Source organism: Marmota flaviventris, chromosome 7 (assembly GCF_047511675.1).
Source record: "Marmota flaviventris isolate mMarFla1 chromosome 7, mMarFla1.hap1, whole genome shotgun sequence".
NCBI lineage: Eukaryota > Metazoa > Chordata > Mammalia > Rodentia > Sciuridae > Marmota > Marmota flaviventris.
In genome coordinates, this window is record NC_092504.1 from 21,609,954 (window position 1) to 21,618,186 (window position 8,233).

Here is an 8,233-nt window from a genome sequence, read left to right on the forward strand (position 1 = left end):
ATGATCAGTAATGAGAAAACCAAATATTTTTATGCTGTGCGTAAAAATAAAAACAGCCCTGGAGAATGCAAATGGCAGGTATAATCACATTTAATTTTGTTGGCTCACTAAAAGTTGAGAACAAAACAAAACGAAAAAAAACACAAAAATCAACAAAGTTGCTCTTAGTTCATTTGCACAAGGTGTCCTCAATTATTTAAATAGGCTATATTCTGGATGTAGTGCTTTTTCTCCACCAGAACTGCCCCATCTCATAGGCAACAAGCAACAACAGAGCTTTTATTTAGTTTGATCTTTTATGCAGCTCATCGCAATTTGTTTGATAAGACCTAGAGAAATACAGGGTCCTCATCCCTAATGCTAGTTATTACAACTTTAACTTCTCTTTTGCCCATATATTTATTTCCCTTTTTAAATACCATATTCATAAATATTAGACATATCACAAGGCCCGCATTTGTTTCTTCTTGAGTTTTTTTTTTTTTTTTTTTTTTTTTAAATCTCTGGTGTTAGCTGCATCTCTGCAGTCTCATCTTGTTGGCTCCTGCCTGTTCCGACTTCCCCAAAGTGGAACAAGATAAAATGTGCCTTCAGTGTAGGTCTCTTTTAGTGGAATTCTTAGCAAGTTCCTGCTTTGCTCTAATTATTATTATTTTTTTAAATAACGAAATTGTAAGAAATATTTAATTGAAATTCATGTTTTTAGGGAATACAATATCCTTGGTGATTCTACTCAGCTGTGATCCAGCCTCATGGGTCTGAGTTAAGATGTGTAAAGCAAAATGAATTTTAATACATTCCTTTAAAAAATGTATTTTTCACAGCTAACCCAACTTCGAAGGCTGAGCAACCAATTCAATTTCAAAGAGGACTGAGACAAATGAAACACTGACCACTTATGAGTTTCTTAAGTACTTATTATATTCCCAGTGCTTTTCTAACTGTGAGTTTTGATAGAATTTAAGCAGGGTTGATGGTCATTCTTCAAATTCCCACTTCCCAAAGTGAATATGCTGATCTGAGTTTGGGGATTGGTTGCTTAAAGATTTCTGGAACAGAAAGTAATCAGTGCCTCCACTTCAATTTGTGTTATATAGAGATGCCTTTGGGGAAATTTAATATTTAAAAATCCAGGTCTGTAGAAAAAAAAATCACACAAATTAAGATGGTTGCTCTGAAGAAGTCTGATGCTAATACATTTTTGCATGCTCTGAGTACCAATAAATGTGGTGCTGCCACAGTCATATCACTGTAAGGCCATTTCATGAAATATAATGAAAGGATATATAGTAGCTAATTGTGGAACAGGGAAACTTGATGGAGTAGAATCAGTAAAACTTCAGTTTGAACTTTGGCTCATTCATTTATCAGGCCTTTGGACCATGTAACCTAGAAGAACATCAGGTTGAAGGTCATTGGGCCTTTGTGAACTCTTGTGCTAAATGAAGTTACAATTACCTAACACCAGAGCCCTTGTGAGTACCTTAAGTGGATCAATTTTGTTAAATTCTTGTTTAATAATGAGTGTACAATTAACTTTACATCTCTTATCAAGATTCAATGGTTGCAATTTTCTCAAAAAATCATATAAAAAATTCTGGTGACTTTGTGGCTGATTTGGGAGTCAATTTTTATTTTTATGTGGCTTTTTAGAGACTTTCTATGGCTGCTCCCTGCTGGAGTCATGCATTACTTAAACTTTCTCATGAGTTTCATATGAGCAACTATGTACTGGGTATAGAGGAAATGTAAACTCTTGTTAGGTGTGCTGAGCTGGGGTCCCACTGTCTCTGTGAACTCAGTTTGCAGTGATCTAGTTGGTATCCATCATGACTATCAGACAGAAATAGACTTCATAATACATTTGGAATCCATTTTATTTAATTATTTTACTTTCTATGTTTTGTAGAAAGTACTTCTTACACATACTGTGGGAATATTGTATACATCACACAAATGTATGACATCAAGTTCCCTTTCTGCTTTTTATCTGCACTTCTTAGAGGACTGTAGGAAGCAAAAGGAATGAAAATACTTTAATAAATTTAATATGTAAATCCACTAATGTCCTTATGCTCCCGTGAGCAGACTGTAATATTAAACTCACCATTTAATTAAATTTCACTGTTCATTAAAGCATATTTTCATTATATAAGTGCTAAAACATAAAATAAATGGTTAATACACACCAACATCCAAGAAATAGACTCAAATGAGGTTGACTGTAAGGGGAGCTTCCATTAGCTCTGTCATTCAGAGATTAATACAGTTTCCCTTGAATTTTTAAGCATGTTTTTGGTACTTCTTATTGATGAGTTTTTAATAAGCATAGATAAAAACTAGACATGTATGCATTTTTGTGTATATGTATTTATGTACAATTTTAAATGAACCTCATTCTTTTTTCTTTTTTGATTGTTGATAGATCTTTATTTTATTTATTTATTTATATGTGGTGCTGAGAATTGAACCCAGTGCCTCCAACATGCCAGGCAAGTGTGCTACTGCTGAGCCCCAGCCCCAGCCCCTGGACATCATTCTTTTCTGCATGTTTTAGTAAAATCACATTGATGTTCGTTTGGAGATGTGTTCCTTCTGTACTCCACTGTACCCCTATCAGGGGTAGTGACCAAATTCAGCCTAATAGACACTCCTCCAGGATTCCTATATATATATAGGTGTGCGTATATGTGTGTATATACACACACACTCACACACACAGACATACACATATATGCATGTACTGATCCTGATTTTTTCATGTAGCTTTATGAGTTGATTTTGTGTATTTGATGAATATATCCATGCTTTAGAACTTGTCGCTTCATGGTTTATCCTGCAGTTTGAACATTTGAAAACTAAAAGCAGTTTTCATTTTTTAGCAGTTAGGGGGACAGCTGATGTGAACATTTGCTTATAGGCTTCTGTTTGAGCCTATATTTTCATTTTTATTCCATGGTAAGTGACAGGAGACAGGATTGATTGATCATATGATAAATGTGTGATTAACTCTGAAAGAAAGAGTCCACCTCTTCTACAAAGTGTCTGAAGTGGTTAGCATTTTCACCAATAATATATGAATTTTCTAATCACTCTACATCCTCACCAGTACTTGGTAGCAATTTTTGTGTGTTTTTTATACTTTTGGCATTTTAACAGGAGAGTATGGCATCTTATCATGATTTTAATTTTTATTTCCTAAATGGCTATTGATGAAGAGAGTGCTTTCATGTGCTCATTTTCTCTACATATATCTTCTCTAGTCTATTGAAGTAATTTGCCTGCTTTTTATTGGGCTGTGTTTGTTTGTGTGTGTGTGTGTGTGTGTGTGTTCATACTATTGAGATTCAAGATTAAATCAGATACAAATAACGACTATACATGTGTGTTGCTAATATTTTCTTCTAGTGTATGATGTTTTTTCATTTTCTTACTAGAGGTTTTCAAAAAGCAAAAAAAAATTGTAGATTTTTAAATGTTTAATGTGAAGTCTAATTTTGGGGTTTTCTTTTATGAATCATAATTTTAATGTCATAAATAAAAAACTGTTTCCAAAGATAATTTTTTCTGTTTTCTTCCAGAAACTTAGGTTTTAAATTCAGGCTACAACTACTTTTGAGATACCTTTTTCTATAATGCAGAGTATTTTGTAACAAATAGCATGATTTTTAAAAGATTTAATTTCTAATTTTTGCCAGTATGCAAAAAAGTTGACTTTGTTTATTGGTCTTTGATGGTGTAATCTCACAAATCAACCATTATTTCTAGTATTTTATATATATATATATATATATATATATATATATATATATATATATATATTTGTAGAATTTTCTACATAAACAATTATATCATCAAAATTTAATTTCGTCTTCCATCTGAATGTCTTTTATTTCTTTTCTTGTATCAGTTTGAGGAAGCTTCCTTACGTTTTATTTTGCTGAGAATTTTATAGCACTGTGAATAGATACGAGATTGAACAAATGCTTTTCTCCACAACTATTGAAATTATGCTGTGTTTTTTCTCCATTAGCCTATTGTGATTAAAATAAATTAATTTCCAAAATATTGCAGTAACCTTTCATCTAAAGGAAAAACGCTAGTTGGTCATGACATAATATTATTGTATTATATTGGTGTAATAAGTTTATAACATATTGTGGTTCATTGGGGTCTGTATTCATGAGGAATATTGGTCTCTATTTTTTTTCTGGAGTTGGCATCAGTATTATCTTCACCTACAAATTAATTGTGTTCCTTTAAAAAAATCTGGCATACTTTATCTAACATCTAAACAGTTTCCTCTTTAAATACTTGATAGAATTATCAACGAAGCTGTCTCAACTTGAAATTTTCCTTCTTGAAAAGCCTTTAGCTAAAATTCAATTTTGAAAAATATAAAGGGCTATACACTGAATTATCTTAGTTATTTTATGTTGTTCAATTCAATTGTTGACTACTTTTGTGTTGTTAGTTTTGTTGACATATTGAGATTTTTCACAGTATTACATATTCACAGTTTTAATGTTTGTAGTATCTGCTAAGATGCCATCTTTTAAATTTTTTTTAAATTGGCAACCAATGACTTACTTTTAAAACACTAATTTTCAGTATCACCAATTTTTTACTAATATTTTTGGTCTTTATGTCATTGCTTTCAACTATTTTGTTTCCTTTTGTCTATTTGGGTTAAGTTTAATATGCTTCCCTTTCTCTAACTTATTGAGGGATAAATTTAGAACATTAACCTATGAATTTTCCTATTTTATAAAAGAAGCATGATATTATTATATATTTTTCTCTAAGTACCACCTTACTTGTATTGGACAAATTTTGACTGTTGTTTTTATATTACTTTAATTTAAAATATTGCTGTTTTCACTTGTAAGTTCCTCTTTTACCTATGATTACTTAGAAACATGCTGTTTAATTTCAAAACTTTTCCAGGTACATTTCCATTACTGAATTCTAGTATAGTTTTGCAATGGTCAATCAATATACTTCATATCAGTTTAGTTATAGTTGATATCAGACAGAATAATTTAGTAAAAATCAACTTGGCTACACCTGAGATGTTACAAAGCCAGAAAGTTTGGAAATCATATCAGGTATGTAAGGAAGATGGGATAATTTAAAACAAGGGCAAGACAACAGACAGAAAAGATGAAAAGCGTGGGGATGTGCACACTAAAAGTTACACAATCTGGATGCAGTGACGCATGCCTGTAATCCCAGTGGCTGAGGAGGCTGAGACAGGAGGATCTCGAGTTCAAAGCCAGCCTCAACAACTGCAAGGTACTGAGAAACTCTGTGAGACACTGTCTCTAAATAAAATACAAAATAGGACTGGGGATGTGGCAGCGGAGTGCCACCAAGTGCAATCCCCTGGTACAAAAATAAAATAAAATAATAATATAAAATAAGTTACACAAGACAACATTGTGCCTATAGGTAACAAGAAGAATGGTGCCTTATAATATTGTTAAGAGTATGGATATAACATCAAGCATTCTTTCTACGGAGAAGAAGAAGGAGGAGGAGGAGGAGGAGGAGGAGGAGGAGGAGGAGGAGGAGGAGGAGGGGAAGGAGAAGAAGGGGAGGGGAGGGGGAGGGGGAGGGGAGAGGAGAGAAGAAGGAGGCAGAGGAGAAGAGGTGAAAAGAACACTATTTGTTTCTCTAATAGTTTCTCTGATTAATTTATTTACTAAAAACAGTTTGATAAATATGGATTAATAACCTACCATTTCAGTGATAGAATATTCTGATTCAATTATATTGATGTGATCCTATGATATGTTCACATATCTTGTTTTTATTTTCTATCAGTCTACAAATGTTGTATTTCCCCTATTACAGGAATTTACTTTATCCAAGTTAGAATATATGAACAATCATTGCAAATTTTTTTCTTTTGCACTGGGGACTTAATCCAGAGACATTTTACCATTGAGCATATTCACAATCCTTTTTAATTTATTCTGAGATAGTATCTCACTAAGTTGTTGAGAGTCTTTCTACATTGTGATCCTTCTGCTTCAGCTTTCTAAACTGCTGGGATTATAACTATCTACCACTCTGCTTGGCTATATGCCATTTTTTTTTTTTTTTGTACCAGTGGAAGTGATTCAGGGACACTTGACTACTGAGCCACATCCCTCTGGCCCTATTTGAACTCACAATCCTCCTGCCACAGCCTCCTGAGCCACTGGGATTACAGGTGAGTGCCACTGTGCCGGTGCCAATTTCTATTATTAATTGTAATATTACATATTAAAATAGAGACAGTAATTTACTAAGAAAGAACAACTACTTACTTGCTCCTTCATTTTATATTCATTGCTAAAGAATTCTGCATGTCAATTAAGTTGGGATACTATTAATTTGCACTATGGATGTGCTTTTCAAAATAGAATTGTTATCTCTCTTCTATGTAAACATGTGTCCAGAATGTAGACCTAAATAGTTCCCTCTGTGAATAATATAAGTTGGTAAAGTTATAAAGTATCTCATCTTCCTTATGGAGAATATATCTATAATATTTGCATGTTTTATAATATAATTTTTCAGATTTGCATATGGCCCCATAATGTCTGGAAAAACTCAGCTTTATCAATATTTATAAACAGATTCTATGAATCATAAAATTTACTAAAAGTTCACAAGGACCAAGCATAATAAAAAACATCTCAAAGAAAAAGTAAAATCTGAGGGGCAAGTTATGATGTTAGCTCTTGGTGCCTGGTGATGGACAAATGAGTGTGATTCTGGAGTTGTCAAATTCCTACTGTTTTCTCTGAGTTGTGCTAAACCCACAGCATAGAGAACTTCCAGGGCACAGGCAGCACCATGAGGCAGGGCTTACCTAGTCTGATTCTGTTCAACACTTTTCTCTATCTAAAGTTTTATTACCCCTGGACATTACTGCCCCACCAATAGGTGATTTGACCTTGATTATTTGAACCAGTAAAAGTGCCTGGGAAGATAATTTGACCTCCAAGTTCAAAAAGGAAGAAAGTAGAATGTAATCAATCAGCTGTTGTCATTGATTTCCACAAGCACATGCTCCTTTCTACCCAACAGTGCTTAAGTGTAGCTCACAAACCCCCGGGCCAGGTCCCTGGGATAATTTCAGAAAGTTAGAATATTACCTTTTAAAACTAATTGTATGAAAATATTATTTTCCCTTTTCTACTATGTTGATAAATGAATCAATAGTGAAAAAGCAATGATGAGTAAAAAGTTGGCATATTTTACTTGCTGTTTCTTGATAAAAAAAAAAAAAAACCTGAAAGTTTGAGGCTATCCAAGCTTGAATTTTTGATATACATTGTCATTAAATGAATCAATTGAGTTTCTTTTCTGGCAGTACTTGTTGATAAAATTTGAGCTTCCTAGTACAAGTTAGAACTCTGGATCAAGCGCTCTGAGCCTGACAGCTTTTCAGTACATTAACTAGTTCTCCATTGCTGTGCAGGAAATTACCACATGCTTAATGGCTTAAAATCATGCCCATTTATTATCTCACCATTCTGTAGGGCACAGGTCTGCACATGGTGTAATTGAGAACTCAGGGTCTCACAAGGCAGACACAAAGGTTTCACTCTGTCTGCCTTCTTCTCTGGAATTTAAAGTCCCACTATAATCTCCCATGGTTATTGGCAGAGTTCAGTGGTTGCAGGACTGATGTCCCCATTTTCTTGTGACCTATTGTCCAGGGTAATTCGCAACTCTACAGCCCACACTCAAGTTCTACCATGTCTCCCTTATCCCCATCTCTCAAGCCAGTAATAAAGAATCTCTCTCTGTCAAAAGGAAGAGACTATTCCCTTTATTGGCTGACCTATTAAGTAAGGCTAATGCAGGATAAATTTCCTGTCTTAAAGTCAGCTGTGGCACTTAGCATAACCTAATCATGGGAGCAAACTCAGCCCCTGCTTGAGAGGGAAAGGGATGCACAGGACATCTAATGATGGCTAGATCTCTACCATCTCACATGCTCAGACCCACACTATCGCTAAGCTAAGCATAGGGTGAATTTACCTCTTTAAGCCTGGATCCTAATTTCCTTCAAAACACAAGCAACCTTACAATACTGCTTCTCTTTAGAAAATTGGGTTCTTCTTTTGAAAAAGTTTATTGTGTGTCTCCAGGAAATTTCTATCCTTTTGTGAGGGCATCTGACAGGCAGATGAAAATAAAGATCCTGAGGTCCTGGATGCTCAAGCTCACACTT